We start from the raw sequence: 16,580 nt of genomic DNA, 5'->3' as shown, positions 1-16,580 counted from the left end.
GGATAGAATATTGGGGACCGACCAGGAGTGCATTGAAATAATCAAGTCTGGAGGTAATGTAGGCATAGATGAAAGTTTCAGTAACAAATGAGCAGAGACAGGGGCAAAGTTAAGTGATGGTGGAAATAGGCAGACTTAGGGATGGCATGATTATGAAATCGGAAGCTCATCTCAAGACAATGTGACACCAAAGTTGTGAACAGACTGGCCTAATTTCAGACAAGGAGAGGAATTGCCCTGCTTGCGGCAACACAGCCAGGTTCTAGTGATGCCCAATGACTGCTGACCTCTTCTGCAATGGCCATCCAAACTTCCTTGTTCTAGTGAACAGGTCCTCTCCTCCCATCCGAGGGGGAAAGGTCCTCCGTCCTTGGCTGAGCTGCCTGGAGAAGATCCTGCAGGGAGACATTGCTAAACCGTGAGGCCACCTGGGATCTCGCCTTTGCGACTGCTGGAGGGCCAACTTTTACTGCTCTTCCTTCCTGGCTTCTTTAAGACTGGATCAATGAGAAAAACGTGCTGGCTGTTATGACGTGGCAGATGATTTGTGCCAGATGGATCAAATCCATGAGAGAAACGCGGTCACAACTCTCATAATTTGTATTTTATTTCGAGATGCATGCCCTGAATTCAAAAGTAATAAGACAACCACAATTTTAGAGGCTTTTAGAAAACTAAATTAAACATTTATTAACAAAAGCAAAGGTTTCAAGCACATAAAAAGGTCTACAAAGTGCTACTACAATAATTCCTAAAACACCTAATTAATCTGGCTCCCAGTTACACGTCCATTAAGGCAGCAGTAAAGATGAATAGATTCAAACAGACCCAGGCAAAGCCATACAATACCCTGGACAGTCGAGTTCAAAGTGAGTTTTTTTAGCTTTGGTTCCTGTAAACAGCGACTTGACGCACAGATGCTGGAGGCTTTTCACAATGTGTTAGATCTTAGAATGCCCTCTCCTCTTACACATAGCCTCATTGCCTTTATACATGTTTCTCCATTTTTGAATGCAAATTACATTGTTCTGATATTCTTTGGAACTTTACCTTACTCATAATATAAATCTTTTCATAGTGTTCATAATATCAGTATTGGGAAAAATAAACACACCATTTGGCTTAGCTTCCTCTCCTTATTTCTGTCTTACATGGGCAACTCCTTATTTTTAAACAGTGAACCTTAATTCTAGATTCCCCCACAAGAGGAAACATCCCCATCACATCCACCCTGTCAAGACCTTTCAGGATCTTAAAGATTTCAATCAAGTCACTCTTATTCTTCCATACTCCGGTGGATACAAGCCTAGCCTGTCCACCGTTTCAGTACAGGACAACCTGCCTGATCCTGGTATTAGTCCAGTAAACCTTCTTTGAACTGCTTCTAATGCATTCCCATCTTTCCTTAAATAAGGAGATCATATTCTGCATTTTACCCACCAAATACTATAAGCTTACATGGTAAGAAATGGTAACATCCTGCCATCTCTTTGAAATTCAAACTACCCTAATTTATCTAAAAAAATATACATTTTCCTCACATTCTAAAACTTCAGCCATGTTTACGTTTTTAGCATTTCAAACATAGCTTCTTGTTGATGACTCAAAGCCTCCAGACCAGCTGTCTCCAATTCAGTTAAATCCCACACACACACACACACACATAAACACACAGAGAAACTATCCAAACCCCACTATAAACCCACTTTTACAATAAATCACAATAATATTATGACATTTATTATATTTTCACAATATGGCAAACCTTTAAATATATCACCAGCACTCCCAGCAGCATGTCCTCACGGCACTGCCAGCACCTTACTGGACTCCTCCACTACTTGCCAGCAGTTAATTGAACAGCCACAACAGAATACCACCCCTCAGCCCGCTCACCACACCTGAACCACAGCAACTCCCATATTCTCTCCTGATGGCAGGATCTCAAGCGAATCAAAAATTTTGGCCAGTGGTGTGCACAAATTGCAGCAAAGCAATGTGGGTCAAGCTTATTAGGCCAGCTGTTTGTCCTTCATGTTTGTATGCAAAACATGACAGGTATACATTTGGAATGCCAATTACAGTGGCATTGTATACAGCAATCACTTCATTTGTTAATTCCAGACAAGTTTAATGCTAAAGTGGGACATTAGTTGAAATCACTTAAATTCACTGCTCAAACTAGAAAAACATAAGTCAATGACCTATGTAAGCTTGTAGCATTTGGTGGGTAAAATGTAGAATATGATCTCCTTATTTAAGGAAAGATGGAAATGTGTTAGAAGTGGTTCAAAAAAGGTTTACTGGACTAATACCAGGATAAGGCAGGTTGTCGTATAAAGAAAGGTTGGACAGGCTAGGCTTATGTCCACTGGAGAATGGAAGAGTAAGAGTGACTTGATTAAAACCTTTAAGATCTTGAAGGGTCTTGACAGGGTGGAGAAGATGTTTCCTCTTGTGGGAGAATCTAGAATTAAGGGTCACTGTTTAAAAATAAGGAGTTGCCCATGTAGACAGAGATGAGGAGAATGTTATTCTCTGAGGGTAGTGAGTTTTTGGAACTCACTTCCTCAAAAGGCAGTGGAAGAAGAGTCTTTGAATATTTAAGCAGATGTAGATAGATTCTTGATAAACCAGGGGGTGAAAAGTTACCAGGGGTGGGTGGGAGGTTACAATCAGATCAGCCATGATCTTATTGAATGGCGGAGCAGGTTCGATGGGCCAAGTGGCCTACTCCTGCTCCTAATTCATATGTTCATATATATATGAAACAGCAGGAGTAGGCCGTTTTGTCCCTTGAGCCTGCTCTGTCATTCAATAAATTCATGGCTGATCTGATTGAGGCCTTAAAACCAATTGCCTGCCCTCCATCCCACCACTGCCCCCTTACCCCATAAACCTTGACTCCTTTGTAGATCAAAAATCTGTGTAACTCAGAAGACAAAGATAAAAGAAGGCTGACAAGAGATTTCAGTAACATTTCATTGTTTCAGTGAGGCATGTGTTTCCTAATCTAGATGAATATTCCTACAGACTTTGTTCAAAATGACCAGGCAATCATGGTTAAGGAATATTTCCAAAGTTAAGAAAACTATAGAAACCATATTAATTATTTAAAATTTGTGATCCCAGGTGAGATGGCAACTGCTGAAGAAAAATTATTCTGCACTGGGCGAAAACAACTACCACCTCCTATCCCTCCCACAACCCCACCACCCTAGAGTGCTCCTTACATAAGTCCCCTCATGACTCAAATTTATCTGGCAAATAACCTCCCATACTGACCAGGAAGGCACGCCTGCCAGTTTGATCTGCAGTCTTTGTCGAGTTAACTAGTTATTGCCGGAACAGCACTACAATTGGCCTCAGTGCCCCTGGATTAAGAGGAGAAAGTTATCCATGATTTGACCCTGCTCCTGTTTGATAGTCTATTGGGAATGTATATTTGTCAACATTGGGTAAGGGCAGGATTGGGGTAGCTATGATGCTCCCACACTCCACAGATCAGTAGGCAACCGACACCCACTCTCAAGTCTTACACCGGAATAATTTCCACTTGGACCAGTAGGAAGGCCATCTGGTGGTCATAGAATTATACCCTGGGAAGCAAACTGTGCCTTCTGGAGAACAGGAGAAAGGCAAAACTCAGTGGAGAAAAATGGGTGAGAATAAGAAAAGCCCCGTACATAACTAGGAAAAGCAATTACTGAATTATCCAATCTTTTGAGCAAGCAAATTAGCAAACCCTTTTGGTTTTCCAATGGAAGTATGAGAAATTGTATTTTTTTATTATTTTCTTTTCTATATTACACTTGCCAATAATATATTGTGAAGTCTTGCAAGTACCCTATTTATATTCCAGGTCCATAGTCTCCCATTGTGCCTGAAGTTGATGTATTAGTTGTTAGTTCTTTGTTTTCTGGAACAGTTATCATGATACAATAGTAGACACAACTTGTATCATGGTGCCTTTGGCATATTGAAATATCCAAAGGCACTTCAGAGGGACATTATAAAACAAAATGTGACATGAAGCCATTTAAGAAAACATTAGGGCAGATGACCAAAAGTTTAGTCAAAGAGGTAGGCTTTATGAAGCATCTTACAGGAGGAAGGTGGGGTGAAGAGGCAGAGCTCAGAGCCCAGGCAGCTGAAGGCATAGCCATCAATTGTGGGGTGATTAAGATCAGGGATGCTCAAGAGGCTAGAATAAGAGAGCACAGATTTCTTGGAGGGTTGTGGGTTTGAAGGAGATTACAGAGGTAAGGAGGGGTGTGGTCATGGAGAGATTTGAAAGCATGTGTCATGTCAATAAAATTTAAAAAAATCAAAACTGTGTGCATCAAAACTTTATTTTTCTTTGCTATTTTTAAGATGGACTTTTGGTAAACCATAAGATGGCTACTACAGGCCACATGACTTACAAAATTAGCCATCTGTTCTAGAAACTTCCAACAGAACAAAAGAGTTCCACTTCTACCTTTGTGGGATCTCACATCCCATTGTAAGGCCACGTTATAATCATAAAACTAGATGAATAACAGACAAACTGACTGCCCCTAGCTGGGTTGATAACAAAGGCAGAGGCAGCAAAACTCATTATGCCTGAAGAGGTGTTAACAGTCACCATTTCACTCCTAAGAGAAACAATGGACTTTGGCACAGAAACTGCTTGAAAGGCTGCAATTAATGGATCATGTCACATGACCCCATGCTTCTATCCTTTTGGACCATTTAGTATTACAGTTCTAGCCTCACAGCTCAGCCTGCTGATTTAACACAAACAGAAAGAACTCCAGCAGATCTCTCGGCTGACCAAGCGGCCGACCACCCTGTCTCAACTCCTTTACGATTGTTTGATTTTATAAATCTCTGATCATCGCCTGCCAAACAGTCTAAGCACAAAAACCCCATCCGGCTACATTGTCATTCATCTCAAGGATTGGTTATGTTGCTGTCTCCAACCAGAAACTCATCTGGACTTTGTCTTCTTGGACAAAGCTGGAAATCAGGTGAAAAAGTATTCATTTCTGTGGTTCTTTCATTGTTATTATCCAAAGTTGTAAAAACACCCTCCTTTCTATCCCCCTTTCTGTGTGTGTGTGTTTGTGTGTGTGTGTGTGTGAGGTTGTGTACAATCCACCAGCCCCCTTTTCCCTGGTTTGGATATGAAATAAACCAACCTTCTGAGTTAATCATAAAAAGAATTTACTGCATATTACTTATAAAATTGAATCGCACAAGCTGAGGTTTTGGGGAAACATGCCACAGCCTACTTTAAAAATAATCTAAAAACACTTCTGCTTATGGACAGACAGATTTTACCTCTTTCCTGTCCATAACACATGGTTGAGAATTTTAGAATCGCGGGGTTGCTTAACCAGGAACCAATGTAGGTCAGTGAGGAGAGGTGAATGGGGCTGGATTTGAGTCGGAACATGGGCACTGGATTTTTGGGTGACAGCAAGTTTACAAAGCATAGCCTGTGGGAGGCTGATGTGGAGTTTGTTCCAATAGTCACACCCAGAGATAACAAAGACATGAGTGAGAAGAAGGTTGAAGGGGGGCAGAGTTGGAAAATGTTGCAGAGATGGAATAGGTGGTCTAGGTGCTGGTGCAGGTATGTGGTTGAAATTCATTTCAGAGTCAAATATAACACAAAAGTTGCCACAAGAGAAATTGAATCTCAAACAGTTGCCAGGAAGAAGGATCGAGTCAAGGTCTCAGGAGCAGAGTTTATTGCAGGGACCAAAGACATTGGGCAGAATTGTCGCAGATTTGCACTAAATGCTTTAGTGGGCAAGGAAAACAACATTTTACCTGCCGACCCCAATGGTGACTTCTCACGCCGCTTAGCCTCAAACCCACCGTATTAATTATGAAATCCCAGGAAACACACCATTTCAATGGCGAGTGGGCTCTCATTCACGCGGCAGGCCATTACCTCGCTGCTTCATCACGCCAAGCACAATATTTATAGTCCAGCTGTGCTAACACCTCTCAGTGTTTCCAGACAAGGACTGCTGTAAAGAAATCATTTCACTGAAAGACAAGAAGACTGCAGCAGCCAGGTTTAATGATGTATCCCTCGAGCACCTTTTGGACAGAGTGGAGGCCTGCCATGATGTCCTCTACCCTCACTCTGGCTGCAGAAGGGGCAGAAACATGACCAATCAAGCATGGGAGGCGGTGGCAGCGGTGGTCAGTGCCAACACTCTGCAAAAGAGGACAGCCACCCAGTGCTGAAAAAGGATGAATGACTCTTCCATCTTGCCAGGGTAAGTCACTCTTCTCACCACTCTCAACTCACACACTCACAAGCCAATCACACATCCACAGGGATCTCTCTCACTGCCAGTTCAAGGAACACCACCATTCACTCTTTCACACACATCTTCATTGTCCTCATCTCATCCATGGGACCATTTACCACCCACAAATGCCAGGCATACTTATCATCTGGCATGGCAGGCATCCTGCATATACTCTCTCAATCTGTATTCATGCAGGGCAAGTTGGCACACAACAACAGGGAGATGTCGCAGACTGGTGGAGGAATGGTTGAAACCAATGTTGAAAATAGAGTCATCCAGCCAACAGGTGAGGACCTGGACTGTTCCTGTGCTGATGGTGAGGTCGGCGGTTCTCTAACAAATGAGGGTCCAACAGTGCAACATTCATCAGACAACCATGCTGTGAGTCATGTGTCCTGTTTCACAGGCCACTGCCATGCACTAATTATCTCTCCTTGCTTTCACAGGCACACCTGCCAAACAGCTTCAATGCACTTCAACCGCAGGGCAGCCCTTGCCACCTCCTAAAGCGCCTCAACCTTGAAGTTCAATAGGCAACCCTCCCATGCGCTGCACAGTGTTACTGCGCACTCAGCTCCGAGTTCCTGTCAATGTTCAGCCCGCCAAGTGCGCGTCTTACATATGCTGTTGTGAAACACGTTGGCATGATTGCATGAAAATATCTAGCTGGGCGGGGGTGGGTGGGGGAGGGGGGGCGGAATGATTCCACAGGCTGGCCTTATACTGATATGCAAATGTATTACAATGAGGTTCCCAACATCCAATGGCGAGAAACGTGGGCCGCCATCGACGGGCTGAGAGGACAGTCACAAGCTGGGTCCCGACGCTAGTGGACACAGAAAATTCCGCCCACTGACTTTGGCCTTCTATGACAAAACTAGCTGATGTTAATACTGGACAAGTTAGATCTCAGAGTAAAGCCTGACTTGATAGACCCTAACTTACTTTTTTGTTTTAGAAACCATGAAGGAAATTACTGAACAAATTCACAGGAGTTTACTGATGAACTTTTAACATAAAGAGTAAAACATTTATTAAACAAAGGAAAAAATATATATATTACATCAGACAAAATGGTGGGAAAGATTTCAGTACAAACAAGAAAATGATTCAAACTCACACCATTCCTTTTCTCCCAGCAATACTCTTACGGACACAAAAAAACCAGAGATCATTTAGCACTATCTTAACACCAAGGCTTTTTGCTTGAGCTTTCCGGCAGAATTCTGACCATCCACTCGATGCTTTTCCCCCAGCTGGTATCTCTCCCTGAGACACCCAAAATCGTACCCTAAACTCACTATTACTTCAACTGCAGAGCAAACACATAGGTTCCCTAAACTCAGTCCCCTAGTAGCCTTTCAGTATTTCTTACCAAAGAGCAGAGAGCTCCTGCCATCCCTCTCTGACATACACACTCTGAACTTCTTTTCTGTCTTTCTTTGTGCCTGTGTGTTGCTTGACTGACTCATTGCTAGGCACAGCAGTTTTTTTCTACTTTGTGTTTTTCCCCAAAATCACTGAACTACTAACCCATTTATAACCCATCCCTTCACCTCAAGTGTTGTAAAACCTCACTAAAATGTATATATACAAACAAATCCAGAAAACTTGACCTTTTTGCTAGGAGGTTCTACAGACATCCCGGCACCAAGCTCACAAAAAACTAAATGAAACTGAAACCATGTTCTACATTTCTTAACACACAGGTATAAGTATAAATGAAACTTAAAGTTATTGTTCCTTACACTTCCCAATATTTAATTGGAACAAATAACTGCTCATCCTGTACTGGATGATAAACATTTACAATTCACATAAAGTGAGCTGAATAATATGATGGGGGGGGTGGGGGGGTGGTGTGGGGTGTGGAGGGGGGGGTTGGGGGCGGACGGCTCTCCCCATCCCACACGATCACTCCCAAAGCAAAGTCAGCATGGAGCCAACACACCTCATGCCGACATACCCCACATCCACAAAACACTGCAGGGCAGCTAAACGAGGGCCAAGTGGGTCCTCTGCCCCTCACTCAGGAGGAAATCCCACCCTCTGGAGCTGCAGGCCAATTAGATTGGTTGGCAGCTCCATCAGTCCCGGCAGTGTCAAGACCGTGTCAGTGGCAGCTACCGGGTCTGCAGCAGAAGAAAGAATGAGGCCCATGGAACCACCGAGCAGATAAGTCCGTGGTGGGGTAAAGGCTGCAGGCAGGCAGGAAGGAAGGAAATAATTCAATCTTAGGGTGGCCTGCCCATGATTGGCAAAGGGCAGCCCCCAGAGAGCGAACCCCACCTTCCTTCCAGCTCTTTGAAGATTTTTTTTTTCAAATTGGGCTGCCCGCTTCTACCCAGCTGTCCAGGTCAAATGTTAAACTGTGTGGGCAGTGTATTATCAAGCCAATTCACCCTTGATTTCTTATTTGAATATGCCAGAATTGACATCCCGTGCACTATCCGCAACCAGCTCCCCCCCACCCTGTATTATGGGATGAGCTCGGAGGTTGGGGGGAAGGTAGTGGGCTGGGCACTCATCAGAATTTACGTGCCCACCCCCCTCCGCCACTCTCTGTTCCAAAACATGCGCGGCAGGGGCACGTAAACAAGAGCCCAGTGTGTATAGGGCTGTGAAAGAAACTATTCCTTCATAATTCTTTGGTAGATTTAATTCCTTAGAATCACTCGGGGAACTCAGTGAAGCGAGGCAAAATGAGAAGGATAATAATTAGGCATTAGTCAAAGGGCTGCAGCCCACAGCCATTGAAGGTAAGGAATCCAGGCTGTAATCTATAGACTCTGTTGCTAAACCGCAGGAGGAATTTCTACCTAAGGAAACATTCTCCACACAGGCATCAGGCCATTCAAATTTCAGTACCATGTGCAATCCAGGTTAACTCAAATATACAGTAACAGGACAATGCTGTAGAATATTTTGCATCTTGGGGACGGAAATTTCTCTGTGTGCTATTTATAATGCACTTTTCAGCGCATTTCGATAAAATTTCCTGTATTTAGGATTACGATGAAGTTACTATCATTACTACGCTTTCAAGCACTGCATTGATAATCTCCAATTTTAATGCAGACTTGATCAATCGAGCATCATTTGCCGGTAGATTGTGTCTTGTTCCATTACGGACAGCTAAATTGCCCACAAATATTGCTTTTTTTCCCCGAATCCTAAAATCCAGAAAGAGGTATGCCAAGCTTTTCTTTGGGTGGAATTTTACACTGGTGGGATTTTACAGTCTGCCAAAGTCAATGGACGTTTGAACAACTCGCCATGTTTTACAGCCCAGCCCCCACTGTGACGACGCCATAAAATTCCGCCCATTTCCACTCAAGTGTTGGCGCATCATGGGCCAAACAGCAATGAAGGAAAAAATCCTGAGTCTTGCTTTGTAGTAGATTGTAATGTGAGAGTAATTTTAAACACTTATTTTGAATTGGAAATGTGGACTCATGTTTCAAAATGACATCAAATATATTGGCCCTGGAATTACACATTAGGATTTTATTGAAGTCTTAACCTGTTGATCTGAAATTCCTTCTTCCACAATTTCAGCAATAAATAAATGGACTAATGGTGGGAGGGTGTGGGTTGAAGAGCCTTCCCAACTGCCTCCAATTATGTCCGAGTGGGAAGGGCCGAGGACGGCCTTCCCATCCAGAGGTCAACTGAGGGTCTTAATAGAAATATGAGATCGATGGCACTTGCAAGTGATATTGAGTTGAGTGAGGGGTATCTGTGCAGAACTTGCCTCTCTCTGCCTCCCGCCTCTGAATCCAATGACAAGACAAAGCCAGGATGCCTGAGGATGGGGAGGGCAGGAAGTGGGTGGTGGGAGGTGGGATTGCAGTGGGCAGCCTGCAGCATCTGATGCATCCATACTGAAGACCTGAGTTTTCCATATAACCTTGTCGCTTAGTTAGCAGGCCTTCTTAGCTGGAGAAGTTAGAATGTCCGCCCAGCCGAATTAGCCACGACATTCCTGATGCATTGAGGAGATCGGTGCTGCTCTGTCAAACAGGATACAAATCCAGTATCCTCCAGTATCCTGGTGCATGGTTTTCGCCGTGAACAGGTGAGCATTTGGAGTCACAATTGAGAGTTGTGTAAGCAGAGGAGACCAGACACCGGGGCTCATCTGAAGGTGTTTTTAATTCATACCTGGGATATTAATGTTGCTGGCAAGATTAGTATTTATTGCCCATAGGTAATGGCCCTTGAGAACGTGTTGGTGAGCCACTTTCTTGAACTGCTGTAGTCCATGTCTTATAGGAACACCCACAGTGCTGCCAGGAAGAGAGCAATGAATAAGTGGACTAAACTTTTTGTTATCTTAGTAGATGAAGAGATTCCTGATGAGCGCCCACAGTATTTGTACACAGCATCATATAAGTTCTGATGAAGGCTTATTGACCTGAGACATTGGCTGGAATTTAATGCTTGCCCTGAGGCAGGATGGGAGGCCAGTGGGGGTGTATAATCGGGTGGGAAGGTATGGGGTGGAGAAGCCATCACCTTCCCAATTGCTTCCAATCCTGTCATGGCTAGGAAGTCTCTAGGATGGCATTCCCACCCAGAGGCCAATTGAGGGTTCCAGGTTTTTGATGCTGTGACAGTATTGGCATGCTCCCCAGTCAGCACTAGATCTGATTAAAGTGATTAATTCTTTAATTTAGTGGTTGGAATGAAAAACAGAAAAAAAAATCTCAGAGCATGTTTCATTTGCTGAGTAGACTGTGAACATAACTGTAGTGGCTGCTGAATGTTATGAACTGTCAATTTAAATTTAATATAATACCTGGCATGATATATACTTCTGGCTGCCATAACTATATTACGAGGTATCAGATTATAGGATGAAGTTTACTTGCAATAAAAAAATAATTTTCAGTCTCACATTTGTGTCTGGCAGGGAGCAATGTGACTGTTCAACAGTATTACTGAGTTTCAAAGATTCATATAAAGTTTTTCTTTAATTACAGCATCTCTCAGTGGACCCAAACACTGTTCTCTGGCAAAATAGAAACTGCAGCTGATTTCAGGGCTTGGGTGAGGAATAGAAAACCAAGCAGTCTTGCAGAGCTTTACATTCACGTTCACTGATCTTAACGGAAAAGTGAGTGCAAATTTAAAAAGTGATAAAAATCGGAGAAAGCACCAATGGATAATTCGTGCTCATTGCGCACCACCTCAAGCATTTCAATGCTTCAAAAAAAGCATTTATAAACTAGCAAATAAAAAAGGGAAGCACTTATTGCAGGTCATTAATGATGTGGTCACATTGGAAAGGGAATGTTTTAGTCCCGGTCAGACCTGGATTTGGGGGCCAGAATCCACCGCAATCCAGCTGACTCCAGCTGTTAGTGGGCACCTGACTAGATGTTAATTGTTGTGTTGGCTGTTGATTGACCAGTGTAACTCATGCACTTCAAAATTGTGTGTACTTGAGGGTTATTTGCAAAATGCATTATATGCACACGGAGCTCGGAGTATCTGTGAAACAGTGGTTTGTTATGCAGAGTGTACAGAGAGCAACAGGAATTTTGTGAGAGTGGGAATTCAGTGCAGAAGGGAAAAGGGGTGTTAGGTGCTGTAAACCAACAGCAAATATATAAATAATCAGAGTAGTTAATTAGCTATAAAGGGATAAAATTAAAATTAACTAAGTAGAGAATACCAAAGTTAAAAGGATCCAAATTGTGTTAAATAAAAACCTGGCAGCCATAAGTAATTGAATAATAAATTGGAATATAATAAAAATTAAGATATCTCTGTATCATAAGTAGGTAGATTTATGGACAAAGAAACTATAGAAAACCAACAGCCACTGCCTACAATTCCTGTGCCATTTGGGAACTCCATGATGCTTCTTATGGCTTGGATGATCATGTGTACAGTACATGCCTCCAGATCCTCAAGCTCAAACTCAGGTAAAATGAATTTTACCCGCTGGCCGCAATGCAGATTTTCACGACATATCATGCCACAAACTCGCTGCATTACTTATGCATTCTTGGGAAACATGCCATTTCCATGGCGGGAAGGGGTCTCATTTGCCCTCCATGCATCACCTCGCCGTTTCATCACTATATTCATAGACCAGCCACACACACACGTCATTATTTCCAACCCACAGCTGCTGCAGGGAAGCTATTCACAAAAGGCAAAGAGACTGCAGCCCCCCAGGGTTAGCGTGTCATTGGAATGCCTTTTGGATGCCGTGGAGGCCACTGCAATGTCCTCTACCCCCACTCTGGATGCTGGGTGGGCAGAATTGTGAGCAACCGGGATTGGAGGCAGTGGCAGTGGTGGTCAGTACCAACACCCTTCAAAAGAGGGCAGCCACCCATTGCCGCAAGAGGATAAATGATTTCCTCCGGTCCGCCATTGTAAGTAACTCTTTTCACAGTCTCAACTCACACCCTCACAAACCCATCACTTATCCACAGGGATCTCACTTACTGCCAGTTCAAGGGACATCACCATTCACTCCCTCACAGACACCTTAATTGTCTTCATCCTGCCCATGGGACCATTCACAATCCACACAGGCCAGGCATGCTTATCATCTGGCCAGGCAGGCGTTCTGCTAACACTCTCTCCATCTCTATTCACGCAGGACAAGCTGGAAACAAGAGGGCGAGGTTGCAGACTGGTGGAGGAATGCCTGAAATCAAGGCACTCACTGACTTTTGAAAACAGAGCCATCCAGTTGGCAGGCGAAGACCTGGACCGGTCCTGTGCTGACGGTGCTCCACCAAGTGAGGATCGTTGAACTGGGACATTGGGTGGAATTTAATGCTTGCCCCAGAGGCAGGATGGGAAGCCAGTGGGGGTGCATAATCCGGTGGGAAGGTGTGGGATGGAGAGCCCATCACCTTCCCAACTGCCTCCAATTTTGTTGGGGGTAGGAAGGGGCAAGGATAGCCTTCCCATCCAGAGGTCAATTGAGGGTTCCAGGTTCCAGGTTTTTGACCCTGTGACAGTATGGGTGTGCTCCCTGGTCAGAAGTACTCCACCTTCAGCACTAGAGGGTCCAGCTGTGCAACATCCATCAGACAACCATGCTGTGAGTGATGTGTCCTGTTTCACAGGCCACTGTCATGCACTAATTATCTCCCCATTCTTCCACAGGCACATCTGGGAAACAGCTGACGGAGTCCATGACCCAGGGCCTCCAATCAAGCCCCAAAGAAACTTCTGAAGAGGAATCTGAAGACCCCCTCCTTGAAGTCCCATCACAGCGCTCACCCACATCCTCCACCAGCACATCGATACATACCTCAGTGGGACCTAGTTTTAGAATAGCCTTGGGAGCGTAATCTGGTGAGCACATCGCACTGTCTAATCCACAGCAGGCGGCGGCAGGGACTTCCCAGGAGTCCGTCACAAAGAGAACTGCTGGAGTCCTGAAATTTGCTGAGTCCGAGTCAGATGATGAGCCTCTGGACTCGGTCATGTGACAGCTGCTGGACCTGCAAAGGCAAGCTCGGGAACGTCAGGAAGGGATGTCTGCTGCACTCCTCAGATTGCAAGGCACGATGGAGGAGTCTGTGTGACTTCAGGCTGAGGTGATAGCACCAGCATTGCAACGCACTGAGGGCAACACTGGCAGGATGGTGGCTACCTTGGAGACCTTGATCCAGGACGTCACTCCTGTGCTGCTGTGCGGAGTCAACTCCAGCGCTGAAGCAATAGTTGGTCTTCAACAGTGTGTAGACGAGAGGGATGCAGGGCAGCTCGATCTCACTTCAGCTACCCCTTCTCCTCAAGGAGTCAGCCTGGTGCTCTTGGACGCCCATAGGGAGGAGGATCAGCAAATGCACAGCCTAGGACCATCCATCCAGGTGATTCTGGGAGTGCCCGGCCCCTCTGAATCCCCTTTTCCTGTGACCTCAGCAAATCCAGATAAGCTGTGTTCATGTCATTCAGGTGTGAAACCTTTCTGTACAAGATAAAGGCAAGTGTCTCAGTCCAGGGCCTCTTCCCTGTGCTTTGTGCAGCCTTCAGACCAAAGTGATGGTGCGGCCTCACACTCCCTGGACACATTACTAATGCCAGCACCTCGATGGTTTTTGTCATTGCTGCCAGAATGTCGTGGGCAGGCAACACAGAGTTCTGTCATTCTCTCTGTGTGCTCTCAACACCTTTAAGGTGGAGCTGACCCCCATCCATTCAGCATCTGTGACCAGTGACGCTGTGCTCCTGAAGGGATCAGGTGCTGAAGGCAAACAAAAGATCAGATGCTTCTAAAGTTTTATGGCTGCGTCTCTTTGACATGACCCTGATCACAGAGCACAAGCGATCTGCCCTTGGACAGACAGGAGTCAGGCATTCTCAAAGGCTATGTGAAGATCTATGGAGTGTCCTCACTGCATGTCGTCATTATCCTCCTATTAGGGCCTCCAAACAGGGTATGTGCGCTGTCATAATCCAGACTGTAGTCAAACATTCACAGTCGCAACGTAAGGATCTCTGGGGTCACCTCACTGCATGTCGTCATTGTCCTCTACAAACCTAGCAACTATGAAGGCCTCCTGAGTTTGTCTGCCTTGCCTGGCCAGTGCGAGTGGCTCATCCCCATCATTGTCACCTTTGAGGACCTCCTCACCCTCATCTTTGTCGGCTTCCTCCTCATCGACTGCATTCAGGTGGCACTCAGGCCTCAACAACATCACAACACATGGCCAACTATGTCAACCGCAAGGGATTCCATTTGCTGAATGCGCAGCTGGCGTGCAATCACCACAAACATGCCCTGCAAGTCTGCGCACGGTTTCAAGGGACCATACACGACTCCTACATTCTTGGTTGGTCACAGATCCCTGATGTATTCCAGGGTCCACAGAATCTGTAGGAATGGCTCCTCAGGGACAAGGGCTACCCGGAGAGGATGTGGCTGATGATGGGGAGGCGATGACATAGTAGTATTGTTGCTGAACTAGTAGTCTAGGGACCCAGGGTAATGCCCTGGGGACCCAGATTTGAATCTTGCCACAACAGAAGGTGAAATTTGAATTCAACAAAAATCTGGAATTAAAAGCCTAATGATGACCATGAAGCCATTGTCAATGTAAAAACTCATCTGGCTCACTAATGTCCTTTAAGGAAGGAAATCTGCTGTCCTTATCTGGTCTGGCCTACACATGACTCCAGACCCACAGCAATACAGTTAACTCTTAAATGCCCTCCATGCCACCATGGCACCAAATCCTGCAGCAGGTGACAGACATGACCAACCAGTTCCCTAGAAATACACAGTCTTCAGCGGACAATCCAGCAGTGGGGGCAAAATGATTCCAGCAGGCAGGCTGAATAATGACATGCAGATGATGTTCCTGACAACTGATGGCAGGAAATGCAGCATGCCATCAGCGGGCTGAACAGATGATCGCAAACTGGTTTCAGGCTGCTGTGAAACCAACTCACACCACTGAACACGCCCGACACCGATGGGCATAGACGGCCCCAGTCCCAGTGCTTCTGAGCTGAATGATAAGATGGAGTCATTGCAGGGCGTTTGGAAGGCTGAGAATTTCCTGGAGCACATGTTCAAGCAGGTGGTCACCCCATAGCTACAGAGAGTTTATGAGAATATTAAGTGTAGCCATCTAGCAGGGAAGAAAGAGACAGGTAGTGCAGGTACCCCTGGGGAGTATGGTACTCTTAAACTGGCTTTGAGTACTTATAAGAGGAAGATGACGCCTGGGGAAGTGCAGACTAGAGCATACCCACAGCACTATCGGGTATATAAACGCACAGGGGGAGCAGTGAAGAACTGCACTGATGGACAACTGTTTCTGCAGCCGCTGTCATGAGTGCTGCATGGCGTGCTGCCTGCCTGGTGCCAGCAAACATCACTGAGACAGTGCAGAACATTTTGAAATAGGAGGTGAAAAGCCAGAAGTCATGGTCCATATGGGAGCCAATGACAAAGAATTGGGGTCCTGCAGACAGAGTTTTGGGAGCTAGGATAAAAGTTAAGGAGCAAGACCTCAAAGGCCTTAGATTACTCCCAGAGTCACATGCTTATGATTATGGGAACAGGATGGTAAGGCAGGTTAATGTGTGGCTGGAGAAATGGTGCAGTTGGAAGGACTTCAGAATCCCGGGTTACTGGTCCCAGTACTGGGTTAGGAAGGCCCAATACAAGGTGGACAGGTTATACCTCAACATAGGTGCGACCGATGTCATTACACAAAGGTTAACTAGTGCTATGGGTGGAGAATTTAAAAAGCAAAATACTTCAGCTGCTGAAAATCT

This window comes from Carcharodon carcharias, chromosome 6 (assembly GCF_017639515.1).
Source record: "Carcharodon carcharias isolate sCarCar2 chromosome 6, sCarCar2.pri, whole genome shotgun sequence".
Taxonomy (NCBI): domain Eukaryota; kingdom Metazoa; phylum Chordata; class Chondrichthyes; order Lamniformes; family Lamnidae; genus Carcharodon; species Carcharodon carcharias.
The sequence above is the reverse complement of the archived record's forward strand: the minus strand, read 5'-3'. Positions refer to the sequence as shown.